We start from the raw sequence: 16,438 nt of genomic DNA, 5'->3' as shown, positions 1-16,438 counted from the left end.
AAATGTAGTCACCTAAGCTTCTCTCCTATTGTCAGATTGATCTTTCTAAAGACATATTTTGTGTCCCGCTCCTCCTTAAAACTCTGTTCTAAGGACACTGTAAGCAGGCCCATTTTGCCAATTTTAAACCTGTCTGCAGAGCCCCTATTGCCATTGACTAGTTAAGGATTTTGGAAGCTACTTTGATGTTCTTTTGAATCTCTTATTGGTGCAATAATAGAAATAGTTTCATCTGGCTCTAGTCAACCAGGTGTTGATATTAATTGACTCCTCTACCTACCTGACATCATGGATTATTAACATATTATGTGCCCGTTACACCTGAGAGACTATTTTAGGCTCCGGAGACAAAAAGACAAATGGAATCCAGATAATCTCTGGATACAAAACATACAAGCGAGTATACTACAGTTTGATTAGAGTACAGGAAGGGTGAGTCCAGAGTGCTATGGAGTATAAGAGGAGACATTTAGCCTGGCTTATAGCTGGAGGAGGAAGGTATGGTATCTCATATGAAACTTAAAGGAGGAGTAGCAGTTACATGTGTTGTGGGAAGAGAAAATGATGCAACAGAGGATCAGAAAGGCCCAGAGTAGAAAGCACTGAGATGTGGGAACCACATATTAGTTATCAAATGTGACTTGAGCAAAAATATTGAGAAAAGGTGAGATACATTCCTCTGTAGAAGTAAGTAAGGCCCCATGATGAAAGGTCTTTTATGTCATGTGTAGGACTGGATGCTTCACTGGTTCCCCAACATCCTTATGATAACAGTTTAAGCACCAAATTTGTGCTTTAAAAATTATTTATGTTACAACAGGAAGAAAGTATTAGAGGAGGAAACTACTAGAAGCAGAAAGCCTAATTTTGGGAGGGGAAAAAAGATGGCAGAGGAGTAGGGGACCCTATTTCAGCCAGTCCCCTGAGTCGAGCTGGATATCTACCAGACCATCCTGAACACCCACGAAATCAGCCTGAGAAGAAGATGCATCTGGATCTCTACAAACGAACATCTCCGGCGCTGAGTGTCGACATATGAAGCGGGGAGCCAAGAGTCTGCACACAGATATCGGAAGATAAACAGAAGCGGGAAGGAGCCGTGGCACTCGGGCGCCGGGAAGCAGTAGCCACCTGCACTGGGGAGCGGCCCGATTCGAGGACGGGTAGCCAGGGGGAAACCAGACTGAAACCAGGAGCTCCGGAGTGCCTGCGCAAACCAGACTGAAACTGCGAGCTCAGGAGCATACACGCAAACCGGGGGTGGATGGCGGTGTTAGAAGCACAAAGGGCAGAGACATGCCAGCCCTGGGAGCAAGGACTGGGAGAACTGCTATAGGGTGCACAACCCCGGATGCTGCATGTTTTCAGCAGCACCAACAGAAAGGGAGTTAGAGTGGCCTGAAGAGCTCATTGTAGAGCAGACTGAGATCTCTCTGTTCTGAGACAGAGGTTTGGATACGGTCACTGCTGCTCTGACTCTCAGAAGAGTCACAGAAGGCTGCCAGGGAAAGCCACCAGAGAGCAAAAGCCCGGAAAAGATCTCTAAAGAACTTCTCAAACTCAATACTTGAGAAACAAATAATCAAAAAATGGGCAGATGAACAGACATTTTTCCAATGAAGACATTCAAATGGCTAACAGACACATGAAAAAATGTTTAACATCATTACCCATTAGGGAAATTCAAATCAAAACCACATTAAGATACCACCTTACACCAGTTAGAATGCAAAAATGGGCAAGGCAAGAAACAACAAATGTTGGAGAGGATGTGGAGAAAGGGGATCCCTCTTACACTGTTGGTGGGAATGCAAGCTGGTACAACCACTCTGGAAAACAGTGTGGAGGTCCCTTAAAAAGTTAAAAATTGAGCTACCCTGTGACTCAGCAATTGCACTACTGGGTATTTACCCCAAAGATACAGATGTAGTGAAAAGAAGGGCCATATGGACCCCAATGTTCATAGCAGCATTGTCCACAATAACCAAACTGTGGAAGGAGCCAAGATGCCCTTCAGCAGACGAATGAATAAAGAAGATGTGGTCCATATATACAATGGAATATTACTCAGCCATCAAAAAGAGTGATTACCCAACATTTGCATCAGCATGGATGAGACTGGAAGAGATTATGCTAAGAGAAATTAGTCAAGCAGAGAAAGACAATTATCATATGGTTTCACTCATTTATAGAACATAAGGAATAGCAGGGAGATTGGTATGAGAAGGAAGGGAAAAATGAAGGGCAGGTAAACAGAAGGGGAAAATGAACCACGAGAGACTGTGGACTCTGGAAAACAAAGTGAGGGTTTTAGAGGGGAGGGGGATGGGGGATGGGCTAGCCCAGTGATGGGTTTTAAGGAGGGCACGTGTTGCATGGAGCACTGGGTATTATACGCAAACAATGAATCATGGAACACTACATCAAAAACTAATGATGTACTGTATGGTGACTAACATAATAAAAAAAAAAAAAAGCCTAATTTCGAAGGCATTATAAGAGCATCTGGGTGACTCAGTCAGTTAAGCATCTGCCTTGGGCTCAGGTCATGATCCCAGGGTCCTGGTATTGAGCCCCACATCGGGCTCCCTGCTCAGCGGGGAGCCTGCTTCTCCCTTTCCCTCTGCCTGCCGTTCCCCCTGCTTGTTCTCTCTCTCTCTCCCAAATAAATAAATAAATAAATAAATCTTTAAAACAGATAAAATAAAAATAAAAGCAGGGGAAATAATGAGAGGAAAAGTAACAAAGTTATTTGTAGAAGAGATGGATGGAAGTGGAAGTATTTGAGATATCTTGAGAGTGTGGAATGAGTGTTCCTAGTGGCCCATTGAAGTAAAGGAATAAGGATTGTCATCTAGGCTTTGGCAGCTGGGGACTGTGGTGTCTGACTTGGCTTTTGTGACCTCACCATCTGGTTTTCATCCTGTTGCTTCTTCCTAGGGTTCTTTCCTGGGTCCTTTTCCTCTTTCTACTTCCAAATGTTGCAATGCTCAGTGCTCAGAAGGAGACCAAAGTGGATACTTGAGAAGCAGTTTTTCTGTTGTTAAGAAAAAGCAGGGAGAATGTTGTGCCAGGAAAGTGGAGAAAGAGGAGAGAGGTCAGGTAAAATTAGTACAAAAAATATCTCCTATGAAGTGGCAGGAGGTCATTGGGTCCCTTGTTGAGAGCGGTTTGCGGAGTGATGGGAAGAGAAGCCACATTAGTGTTCTTTGAGGAAGTATTGGAAAGTAGTAAGGAAACGAAGGAAGGGAATGCGTACAATCCAGATAAAAAATATGCTAGTGGTAAGAAGAGAGGAGACATGGTTTAATGAAAGATTCTTTTGGTTTTGTTAATTTAGAATTATTATTAACATGAATTGCATACTCCCCATGTAAACATTACTATTACTATGTAGTAGTAGACTACCAAAACAAAACTGTTAAGAATAGAAAGGACCAGGCCAGCTCACTTTGCAAGGCAGAATGGCATTTAATTTTCAAGGATAACAAATATTCTAAGAGAACTATTCTAAGAGAAAGTATGTTAGCAGAATTCTCCATCTACCTACCTAAACTATGACCTCTTAAAGCAAATGCATTCCCCCACTTTAATTTTGGGTACTTGAAATAAACAGTAAACCACATTATATAAGGTACGAGAAGAGAAAACAATTGAACAACTAACTAGAGGCAACAAATACCTACAGAAGTTGGGTTTTGTTCTGTTAATTTCATGAGGGATTTTCCAGTACGTATTTTTCAATAGATTGGTCTTTCTCACCATTATTCTTATAAAAGATCCAGGAGAAAGGTGAGTTGAGGTTTAAAAGGAGCATTAATAAGCATAGAGCAACTTAAAAGTTTTAACTTGTTCTTTCCTTACTATGGATCTACACTTCTATTTGCTTTCTACTTTGAAAATGTACTTCTGTTCTATTTATGTTTGGGCTATATTTTAGTAAGTCACTGGCACATGAAAATGAATGTGTTTCTCTATTTGTGTATTTTTTTACCACGAGACTAGGCAAGCAAGCACCTTTTTCAAGGCAAAATCTCTTATTTTAAACAAATGTTTTACACTGGAACTAAAAGTAGAATGCATAAAATTTTTAATGTTTTTCCTCATTTTGAACATGAATCCACAGAGATACAAAAAAAAAAAAAAAAAAAAAAAAACCTGCTTATGTAATGTGATCAAAATGATGGATTTAGGATTTTAAATAAAGCGAAAACCGAAAAGAAGCATGCTCCTTTGTCACATAAGACAAGATGACCAAGTCCTTTCAGGAATTTGATGTCCTTGTAAAAAAAAAAAATGTTTTCCTCCTCCACAAATAAATCACCAAGGCTTTGTGGGCCTCAGTTTTCCAACTGGAAAATGAGGAGATTGTTCTAGCATGTTTTCTAGCCCTGTATTTTTTGTCCAGGTCATTGTTTGTTTACTTAAAAATGAAGAAGATGTTTTGCCTTTGCAAGTAATAGGACAATTTAGAAATAAATATGTAAAAACTAAGCATGTGATAAAGAACAGCTTAGAAAGAGGGAGAGAAGAGTTAGTCCACACACAGCCTGTGCAGTATTTGGTGTACCTTCCGCATCATAGATACTCTTGTGGGGATATCTTTGGAGGAGTCACAGTGCACCTTCAGTGAATCCTGGAATACATGTCTAGATGCACCCACAAATTTTCCAGTGCCTTGAAGACTAGTCCTCATCATTTAGCCCTGGCATTGCCAACCTCAGCACAACTGCCATTTTAGCCTAAATAGTTCTGTGTTGTGGGGGTTGTCCTTTGAATTGAAGGATGTTTAGCAATATCCCCAGCTTCTACCCACTAGTTACCAGTATCATCCCCCTAGTTGTGACAACCAAAAATGTCTCCAGACATTGCCAAATATCCTGTGGGGTCAAAACCCACCCCACTGCTACCTCCTACTATTGAGAACCACTGAATTACACCCATCTTTCCTTTCTCCATACACCCACAGCCTGGCTATGACTCCCCTAAATGCCAGAACCACTAGGATAATTTTAGTTTACAAAGTACATGTACAACAATGTGAGTACCCGACTAGAAAAAAACTTAATAGTGTTGGGGAAAAAACCAAACATTCAATTAAAAGATTGTTTGGTGCTCTTCAAGACATACTGTTCATCATCACCCTGTCATTTGCAAGCTTTTCTTTAATTTATTCTTGTCTTCTATCCAAAACAAATTAGTCTTCATTATTAAAATTGATTATTATCAGTGCAGCGTGGTTCTTTCTGAACAACTCTGCTGTGTAGGAGTCATCTTCTTTAGTTGTTTTCATGGCAGTGTTGCCAAAGCAGTTTTTTCTTCTTCTTTTGGGGGTAGAGAGACTAGTTTGAAAATTTAAGTTTTGTTTCTCCTTCTGGTACAGTACTCTAAACTTAGGATTTCATGGTTGGCCCTCTTCAGGATCTATTCAGGACCTCCCTTTCTACTCATCAAAGTAGTCATTTTCAGGCTTTAATGTGTACAAGAATGATCTGGGGACGTGTTGAAAGTGCACATGTCCCAGCATCCCCACCCCAGGTTAATGAGGTGCAGATCAGGGTCCCAGGAACATGACATGTTTTAAGACACACCAGGTGTCCAGCCTGCAAGCAGTACAGATCCTACTTAAAGTGAGTGCACTGTAATCCCTACAATCCCTACCTTCTCTTTCACTACATCTTTGGAAATGTGTGAAACTGAACTGGGCTCTTGGGCTAAACTAGTTTAGCAATAGAAATTGACAAGAGGCCAAATGGGCGTTTCAGGCAGGCTTTCCTGGGGCTTATGCTTGAGCACCCAGGAGCCAACACAAAGGAAAGCTTCTCAGGCTGACTCCCCCGAGACAAGGTTAGGGAGAGGTTTTAAAAGAAACTTGGGCAGAAAAAGGGTACTGCGTAGGCATGTAGAGGCAGGGGTTTATTAGCACCTACGCATTTAAAATTCATGCTTCTTCATATATCACATGTCTAAATAACGTGGAATCTCCACCGTGGGTGGGATTTTTAGTATTATTATGAGGGAAGAAGTCTGTGAAAGTTCAGCACTGCGGTCCATCTTGGTGCAAACTGGTTTGGTCTGGTCTTCACCAGTCCTTGCAGTAAGTATCTTCCTTGCAGTAAGCATCCTCCGTTTGCATTCCTGCAAGATGTGCTACTCAAGAGGTACAGAGTTTTATCTTTTTTTTTTTTTCTCCTTATGGAAAAGGCAAGGAACACTGTATTTCACAGTCAGGGTTAGGGGACCAGAGTCTAGGCCATGCTCTGTCTCACTTGTACCTCATGGAGTTACCATTTCCTGATATCTAGTCCTGTTTTCTTCTTTGAATTTTCGCCATTCTCCTGTAAAGTTCTGAATCAATGATCAATAATCGTTTGAATCAATTACCAGTGAGTATTTTGATCATTGTTGAAGTCCGGGCCTTGTGATAAACACTGATTTGAAACAAAGGAAAGCCCTCTGTTTGCTTCTCACCCCTCTTTTTTTTTTTTTAAGATTTTATTTATTTATGTGACAGAGAGACAGCCAGCGAGAGAGGGAACACAAGCAGGGGGAGTGGGAGAGGAAGAAGCAAGCTCCCAGCGGAGGAGCCCGATGTGGGACTCGATCCCAGAATGCCAGGATCATGCCCTGAGCCAAAGGCAGACGCTTAACGACTGCGCTACCCCAGCGCCCCCTCACCCCTCTTTTTCTCCTGTGGTTTGACTATCAGGGCAGTAATGGCCCGGGACCAGATGAGTGTGGCAGGGTTGTTCATAATCTGGCTCCTATACACAGAGGGCAAGGGGAGACTGAAGAAAGAAGACCACTTCAGATTGGTGGGTGGCCGTTTTAATAAGCAAAGGGAACTTACTTAAGACACCTGTCTTGGGTGGCCACAAGATGAGTAGATCTTTGCACCCACCTGCCAGAATCGTAAAGTTCATAGACCTTAATTGAGCTCAATCTTGTATACCATTCAGATGGTCTCGAAAACATTACTATTTCAAGGCTGTGTCCTTGGGGCAGCTTCTGGCTTGGGAAAGGGAGGCAAAATGCACGTTTCATGGACGGGGAGGAGGTGAGGACCCTCCAGTTGCCCAGGTCCAGCTTGCATTTCGTCATTGGTTATGTCCTCTCAATGACCTCCTCCGACAGGCCGGCATTAAGAGCAGTGGGATTTCAGAGGAGGAAGTCATTCTTGTAATTGTGTCCCTCACTGGCCAAAACCACACCCTTCCCACCCAACTCCGTTTTATACTTTCAGCCACAAATCCTGTTACTTCTGCTTCTTAAATATTTTTTATATCCTACCTACATTCCTTAATTCAGACTTTTGTCGTCTTTCACCTATACCACTGGTCTCTTAACTCTTTTGATCATTCACCTTATTAATACTAAATATTTGGTCAGATATCCTCCAACATATGTATATATTTTTATAAAATATACATGTCCTGTTATCAGTACAAGATGGAAAAATGCTGAACATCATTAGTCATTAGGAAAATATAAATCAAAACCAGGAGATATCACTTTATACTCATGAGAGTGGCTATAATTAAAAAAAAAAACTCTCAAGGAAAATAATGTGTTGGTGAAGATGTGGAGAAATTACTTTGATATGTTGCTGGTGGGAATATAGAATGATGCAGCTACTTTGGAAAATAACTTGGTAGTTAAATGATTAAACATAGAGTTAACATGTGACCGAGCAAATCTACTCCTACTTAGATAGCAGAAGAATGAAAACATAAACCCACACAAAATCTTTTACACAAATGTTCATAGCAGCCAGGGGTGGAAATGTCCATCCGCTGATGAATAGATGAACAAAATGTGATATCTACATACAATGGAATATTATTCAGTCGTAAAAAACAATGAAGTACTGGTACGTCCTACAGAGTGGATGACCCTTGCAAACATTCCGCTAAGTGAAGGAGGGCAGTCACAAAAAGAAACATTGTGGGATTCCATCCCAAAAGGATCTCTTTTAGGGAAACTAAAATGTCATAAAATTAAATTGTAGTGATAGTTGGACAACCCTGTGACTATACTAAAACTTACTGAATTACACACTTTAAATGGGTAAATTGTATGATATGTGAATTATATCCCAGTGCTGATTTTTAAAATTCTTCCCAGTGGATCATTTTATCTGGGTTGCACACAACACACTTTGAAAAACTCTGACAGACTTTGTATAACCACTTGGGATCTCTCTTCCTCCAGTCTTGCTTTTCTCTAATCCATCCTTCACAGTTGTGGCTAAAATATGACTCATGTACTATCACTTAAACTTAATTGACTCACTTTTGCCAAGAAGATTCAGTCCACACTTGTTGGCATCCTCTTAAATGGTTGACTACCCTTTTCCAGAATAGATAGATTTTGTATTCATTTCTTAGACATCTGTATTTAACATATATTGAGTACTCAATAAACAAATCATGTTGAAGTTATGCAGAAGGTCACTAAACTGTTTAAAGTCTTTAAATCTCTTAAACATAAAATGATAAAATCTTTCTGATGGTGCTTTCAATAATAGTTCAAACTGACTTAAAGCAGATGTTCTTTATTCTGAATTCCATATAGCTTGGGTTGATAAGGCTGCAGTATTTAGCAATTTGACTTAGAAGTTTCCCAGAAGATTCTTAGAAATGTCATTACCTTCTAAGTCATCTATCTACTTTAAAACAGCACCAAGAAATCAGTCTGAGCCCTCCCCTTTTTACTTCCCCACCCCCTCTTTTTAAATCATTTATTCAGCTACCGTTTGCCGAAGAACCTATATACCAGGTACTATATTAGATATGTGGGCATTATAAAAATAGCTCTCAGCTAATGAGAACTTAAGGAATATGTTAATGTTATCAGGTACTATACAAAAACTATGCCATATACTGTTTTTTCTGCTCAGTAGTGCACACTGGAGGATTTGAGAAAAAGGAAAAAAAATGACCCTTTTCTGCCTTTAAAGAGCTTGTAATCAGTAAAGGACATAAAATTCACACATAAGTCAGAGTATATTTTGTAATAAGCATGCAGTATAGACATTTAAGTGCTACAGTAATGCAGGAGTGGAAGACAATGTGAGATCTGGAATAACTGGTTTTCAGTGAGTATCAAATTATGGCAAAGATATAGAACAATGTGAATTTTTAAGCCGACTACGGAAATGTAAACTGTTAGAAACACTTTTAAAAACAGGTTAATGTCATCTTAAAGGTGCATATTCTAAAACCCCAAAATTCTACCTCTTGGTGACTACACTGTGGGACAGTTCTTGCCCATATTCACTAGGCAGCATGCTCAATGTAGCATCATTTATAATAGCCTAAAGAAACCTGAAAACAACCTAAACATCCTTCAGTGAAATTGTCCTTCAATGTCCTATACTTAAAAGGGAAGAAACTAGAACATATTGTATGTGAGTAAATCTTAAAAACATGTTGAGTGAGAAAACAAGTCACAAAAGGAAACCAGAAAGTATAAAAACCTGTAGAACATACTCTCTATTTTTATGGAGCCTTATATCTGTATAGGAGCAGCATAGAAAAAGAATTAGATAGGGCTCCTGGGTAGCTCAGTCAGTTGAGGGGCAGACTCTTGATTTTCGCTTAGGTGATGACCTCAGGGTTGTGAGATCAAACATGAGTCAGGCTCTGTGCTTAGCAGGGAGTCTGCTTGAGATTCTCTCCCTCTCCCCCCGCCCTCTAAAAGAAATAAGGGGCACCTGGGTGGCTTAGTCAGTTAAGCATCTGCCTTTGGCTGAGGTCATGATCCCAGGGTCCTGGGATCAAGCCCCATGTTGGGCTCTCTGCTCATTTTTTCTCCTTCTCCCTCTGCCCCTCTCCTCCCCCCACCCCCCACCGCTTGTGCTTCTCATGCTCTCTCTCTCAAATAAATAAATAAAATCTTTTTTTTAATTAAAATAAATCAATAAATCTTTTTTAAAAAGAATGAAATGAGTAAATAAATTCAGGGAGTTTCCACTTTTTATCTTTTTTCTTCAACTGGGTATTAGATACATGAGCATTTTTTATATATCATTCAAAATGACTTTTTGTATATCTGGAACATCTTATTAAAGAAGAAAGTACATCACATATTTATTTATTGAAGTGGCCCGATTACCAAATATCTTTCCTCAAACATATACATATTGCAATAAATACACAAAAGAAAATTACTTTGAAAGGGAAAAAATAGGAGCACCTGGGTGGCTCAGTTGGTTAAGCCTTTGACTCAGTTTTGGCTCAGGTCATGGTCTCCAGATCCTGAGATCCAGCCTTGCATCAGGCTCCCTGTGTGCTCAGCGAGGATTCTGCTGCTTTGCCTCTCTTCCTCGCCCTCTGCCCCTCCCCCCACTTGCATGCTTGCGTGCACGTGCTCTCTCTTTTAAATAAATGAATAAATCTTTAAAAAAGAAAAAAAGGCAAAAGCTATTAATACATTCTTCTTAGTCAATTCTAAAATACCAGACTGGGTGGCTTAAATGGCAGAAATGTTTTTCTCACAGTTCTGGAGACTGGAAGTCCCAGATCAAGGTGGCAGCAGCATTGTGGTCTGGTTAAGGCCTCTCTTTGGGTCACAAATGGCCCCCTTTCTTCTGCATTCTCACATGGTCTTTCTTCAGAGTTTGTACACAGAATGTTCTCTATCTCTTAGGACGACACTAATCCTATCAGATGAAGGCCCTACCTTTACGACCTCATTTACCCTTGATTACTTCCTTAGAAGCCCTGTCTACAAAGATAACCATACTAGGCTTCAACATAGGAATTTTGGAGGGACACAAATATTCAGACGTAGTCTACAGTCTTCTTGGAGAAAGAAATAAAAAGATAAATGAGAAGTTGTAAATAAAAGCTACTGAAGCATTGTTTTTATTTACTTTCAGTATTATTAGTGTACAAGTGACAGGTTTAAATAAAATCTCAAAATTGTTTTATTTTTTTTTCTCCCCCTCTACTTTTCTGGTACTTTGTTAGCTTTTTAATTTTACTTGATAATTAATGTTTGGGGAGGTGTTTTTTAGCTTTTTGTTTGTTTCTTTTAAGAGAGAATGGGATGGGAAGGGCAGAGGGAGAGGGAGAGAGAGAACCTGAAGCAGACTCCACACCCATCTCAAAGCTGCCCTGTGGCTCGATCTCACAACCCTGAGATCATAACCTGAGCCAAAATCAAAAGTCAGATGCTCAACAGACTGAGCCACCCAGGAGCCCCTAGTCAATTGATATTTAAAAATGAATCTTGTCATCTTTCATCTATTCCACTTCCTCCTGTGCCGTCTTGTTTAGTTTTCCACTCATGTACTCAGCTTTTTAAAAACTTTTTGTGTTCTCTTTATTTTGATGGCTTTAGACTTGGATTTTTTTTCCCTTGTGTCTGACTTTTAAGATGTGCATTATAACAAATCCCTAAGATACTACATTTGACTCATAATTTCTGAATATCTTTTCTTTTAATTTACAATGCTACTATTTAACCTTAATTTGTCCATAAATTATTTACTTTCTGGTAGTCTTTTTAATTATTCCCTCTCTATATAAATTTTTTTTTGAGAGTAAGAGAGCAAAAATGAGTGGGAGAGGGAGAAGCAGACTCCCCACCAAACAGAGAGCCCAGCATGCAGCTCAATCCCAAGACCTGGGAATCATGACCTGAGCCGAAGGCAGACACTTAACTGAATGAGCCACCCAGGCGCCTCTGTATGAAATATTTATATCCTAAAATTATGAGCCAAGGCACTGGCCCAGTGGGACTGAAGGGGTGACGTTACTGACTCATCCTCTCTCCCTGTTTTGGGGGGTTGAGATGTCAGGTCTCAGCTACCCAGAGATGGAGGGCTGTCATAACCTGTTAGACCTCTAGACAGCGATGGTATCATGACCCTGTGTGAAACCATTACCTGTGCAGCCCTGAGGACCACCAAGATGCCACTCATGCAATATTAATGTATAGTCAAAGTGTAGAAGAACTTTTGGGGCATAAGAAAATCCACCAAAAAATCCGTATTTAAGCCCTTGGCAACACAGGGGATAATTATACCTCCAGCTACTGGAAAACACAATCTTATTCAGCATACAAAGGATTATTGGAAAAAGCAATTACAACCGAGATTGAAGGAAACATCAGAACCAGTTAAAACAGAATACATTAGACTCTTTCAACAGCAGGAAAAAGAAAATAAAAAATCTGGAAAAAGTTAATGTTCATTGATTAGGAGAAAATTTGTGCCACTGGTTCTTTGAACTCCTTAATTCTCAGATTCCTTTTTTGGGACCACCTCTAGATGAATGGGGGCCACCACACTTCTGGCATGATGTCAACCTTAGTTTTTATTACGCTTCTGAACAAAATATGACAGATTACTCTGGAGCAGACATTGTGTGAGCCTTCATCTGCTGTCACTAGTAAAAGAAGAGTATCTTTTTCTCAGTCCCACCCTAGATTCCTGTGGACTGAAATGTGCTGCTTCTCTCCATGGTCTAGTTATGGTTGGAATTGCTAGGACTATAAAGAGGTCGCTTGTTTGAGCATTTTTGAACAAATTTTTGGACGCATGCACTGTCCTTTTGTGGAAAATACTTGGAAGATCAAATTTATCAACCTGAGAATCCTTGGAGGGGGTTCTTTTGCTCCTGGAACATGAATGAAACCAGCTATTACATTTGAACCTAGTGATCTAGAGGCCTTTTATACTGTAATTTATGCAGTGCAAAGGAAGTGTGACTTAATGTAAGGCAGGTATTTGGAAAGTGGAACTGGAGACCAAGCTTGATGCAGGGGAGATGAGGCATTGTTGAACAAAAGAGAACAAACTGCATTTACCCAACCCTCTAAAGCACTGAGTGCTGTATGTCAGCCTAAAAACCTTCTATACAGAAACTCTTCCAAATATCACATCAGTAATGTCTAAATGATATTAGATGCAAGGATTGACATATTTTAGTTGAAGTATCTTTCTTGACTACAGACTTACATATTATGTGAATACTTGCTTCTTTCTACTTGGAGCAAATGTTCTGAAAGCTTAATGTAGTTCATCAAATAAATACCACTTTAGACGGTATAACTGACAGTGTGCCTTAGAAACCGGGTAATATTTTCATTTTACTTAGTGAAAATATTCTGCCAATATCTGTACTTTTCATGTGGGAAAGGATTAGTAATGTTCAAGGCCTTTTCAAGTTTCTCATTTACTTTTATCTAAATCTGGATAGTTTCACAAATGCATCTCATGACACACTGTTTTTTAAAAAAGTACATGTTTGGGGTGCCTGGGTGGTACAGTTGGCTGAGCATCTGACTCTTGGTTTTGGCTTAGGTCGTGATCTCAGGATCCTGAGATGGAGACCCACATCAGACTCCACACTCAGCAGGGAGTCTGCTTGGTGTTCTCTCTCCCTCTCCTCCTGTCCTTCCCCAAGTGCTCTCTCTCTCGCACACAAATAAATAAATCTTTCTTTAGAAAAGTACGTTTTAGAGATGTTTAATGTAAACTCGAAGTTTTCATTTTAGAAAACTTAAATAATATCCTAATGCAAAAAGTCCAATAATTTAGCAGGTAGAGAAAAATTCACTTTTTAAATTTTAAGGAACATTTTTCAAAGTTATGTATTGTAGACCAAGCTAAATATCTTAAAATTTGCAACAATTTCTGAACTATTTTGAGCAATGATAAATGCTGTTCTCAGCACAGACATTATTCTTGTCTAAGCCTTCAACTAACAGTTTTATAGAGCATTTACTATAATGCCATAAAAAGGAAACATACTGCTGAAATTTTTTAAATGGTGTGCCCAGTTCCTACTTAAATGAATTACTGTTTTCCTCTTGATTGATCTGGGAGGAGGTGACAAAAAAAGGGAAAAAACCCCAAACACTCAAATTTATAATGTGGCATATTTATATACATATTCATAGATAGATAGATAGATAGATAGATAGATAGATGATAGATAGATAGATATACTTCCACATCATAAATTTAAATTATTAGGATTTTTCACCTCTAAATTGTTCTACTAGATTTGAATTACAAGCTAAAATTGCCAGATTTATTACTCAGTTGCTTTAGGGTTTAAATTCTTTATCATCTGGCAACTATGTATGCTGATATTGGATTTAGATAGTAATTTTAATTTATAAAAATGCCATATGGAAAAAATTGAGCTGGGAATTATGGTGATGATGTGTTGTACATTTTAAATTTTTGCCTTTAACTCTACTTGTGATCATCCAGGGTGTCCTGAATTTGGGAAGCAGAAGGGGAAAACTCGTTTGTTTGTTTGTTTGTTTGTTTGTTTCTTAATGTCATGCCTTTTATGAGAAGTACAAATGATATGTCCTAAAATAAGAACTTAGTAAAGGAGGGAAATCCCTTTTCTCTGATATTTTAAAAAATAAATAAATATCTTATTGTACATGTAAAATTTGTATTCAACAAGAATTTGGATAATATATATGTGAAAGTGGAATAGTAAAAAACCGGTCATACAATTATAAGAATGCAAGAAAATTCTAGTCTCTGTTTCACTTTTAAAATGTTGCCAGAGGGTTCGAGAGTGTCTTTCATTATTGTAAGGCAATAAAAATGGTGCTCCTAGAATGGAAGTTCTTTGACATAGGATCAACTGTGTTGCATTGGTACATGCTGCCTATAGTAACACTGTTCAGGAAAGAATTGCTCTATACTTACATTTAATTGAATCACTACTTTGGGTCAATAAGATTTTGAAGGAAGTCAGAATCTCTACTACTTTGGAGGGAAAAAAGCATAGGTTGCTGCATTTTTTAGAATATCATCTGATAGGGATGTCTGGGTGGCTCAGTTGCTTAAGCATCTGCCTTCGGCTCAGGTCATGATCCCAGAGTCCTGGGATCAAGTCCCGCATCAGACTCCTTGCTCAGTACGGAGCCGGCTTCTCCCGCTGCCTGCCACTCCCCATGCTTGTGCTCGTGCTCTCTCTCTCTGACAAATAAATAAAATCTTAAAAAAAAAAAAAAAAAGAAGTTAAGATGGCGGAGGAGTAGGGGTCCCCTTTTTCAGCTGGTCCCCAGAGCCGAGTTGGATAGGTACCAGACCAGCCTGAACATCCACAGAATCAGCCTGAGACGCAGGAAGATACACCTGGATCTCTACAAATGCACATCTCCAGCGCTGAGTATTGAGGTACGAAGCAGGGAGCCGTGAAGCCGCGCACAGATACCGGAAGATAAACGGAAGTGGGAGGGAGCTGCTGATTCGGGCGCCAGGAAGCGATAGCCACCTGCACTGGGGAGCGGGCGGACGGCACCCGCGAGAGAGCAGACTGAGACCGTGAGCCGGGGAACGCAGGAGACCAGTCTGAAAACCGGAGCTCCGGAGTGCGCGAACCACACTGAAACGGAGCTCCAGAGTGCGCGGGGGCGGCTGGCGGTTGACAGCTGGCGGTGTTAGAAACACAAAGGACAGAGATGCGCCGGCCCCGGAACTGAGGACTGGGATGCCAGCTGTGCGGCGCACATCCCAGGATCCTGCAGGGTTTAGCAGCACCAACAGAAACAGAGTTAAAGTGGCAAAAACATCAGTGGAGAATGGTCTGCAATCCCTCTGTTCTGAGATAGGCTCGGATTTGGCTACTGCTGCTCTGACTCTCAGAAGAGGCACAGCAAACCGCCAAGGAAAGCCGCCAGAGAACAAAACCCTGGAAATACTGGCTCACAGTGTGCCCAACCCCATCCCCCCTCGTAGAGGACACAGAGACGCTACCCAAACAGGGTTGCCTGAGTATCGGCGCGGCAGGCCCCTCCCCCAGAAGACAGGCTGAAAAATCAAGAAGCCCACATCCCTAAGATCCCTATAAAACAAGTGTGCACTGCCTGGGTCCTGGTCAATAATTTGGGCTCTGGACAACCCCGCAACCTCTCCTCATCAGAATGACGAGAAGGAGAAATCCCCCCCCCACCCAGGAAAGGAAAGACAATGAGTCTGTGGCCTCTGCCACAGAACTAATGGATATGGATGTAACCAAATTATCACAAATGGAATTCAGAGTAACAATAGTCAAGATGATGTGTAGACTTGAAAAAAATATTAACAAAAATGTTAACGAGAATATAGAATCTCTAAGGGTGGAAATCAGAGCAAATCTGGCAGAAATTAAAAATACTATGACTCAAATGCAGTCAAAACTAGATGCTCTGACAGGCAGGGTGAATGAGGCAGAAGAACATATCGGCGAATTGGAGGATGGGTTAGTAGAAGAAAAAGCTAAAATAGAAACCTGGCTCAAAAAAATCCAATCTCAAGAATGTAGGTTACGGGAGATTACTAACTCAATGAAACGTTCCAGTGTCAGAATCATCGGCATCCCCGAGGGGGTGGAGAAAAACAGAAGTCTAGAAGAGATGTTTGAACAAATTGTAGCTGAAAACTTCCCTAATCTAGCAAAGGAAACAAACATTCATC

General features: G+C 40.3%; 1 protein-coding gene and 1 pseudogene across 10 annotated transcripts in view; both read left to right on the top strand.

Moving 5' to 3' along the window:
- PSD3 (pleckstrin and Sec7 domain containing 3) overlaps positions 1-16,438 on the top strand; it is a 702,408-nt gene that overhangs the window by 634,569 nt on the left and 51,401 nt on the right. The window lies entirely within an intron of this gene.
- Positions 3,182-14,997, top strand: LOC113245540 (uncharacterized protein C3orf38 homolog; annotated as a pseudogene).

This window comes from Ursus arctos, unplaced genomic scaffold (genome assembly GCF_023065955.2).
Source record: "Ursus arctos isolate Adak ecotype North America unplaced genomic scaffold, UrsArc2.0 scaffold_27, whole genome shotgun sequence".
Classification (NCBI taxonomy): Eukaryota; Metazoa; Chordata; class Mammalia; order Carnivora; family Ursidae; genus Ursus; species Ursus arctos.
Note: the sequence above shows the minus strand (reverse complement) of the source record. Positions and strands in the feature narration are given on the sequence as shown.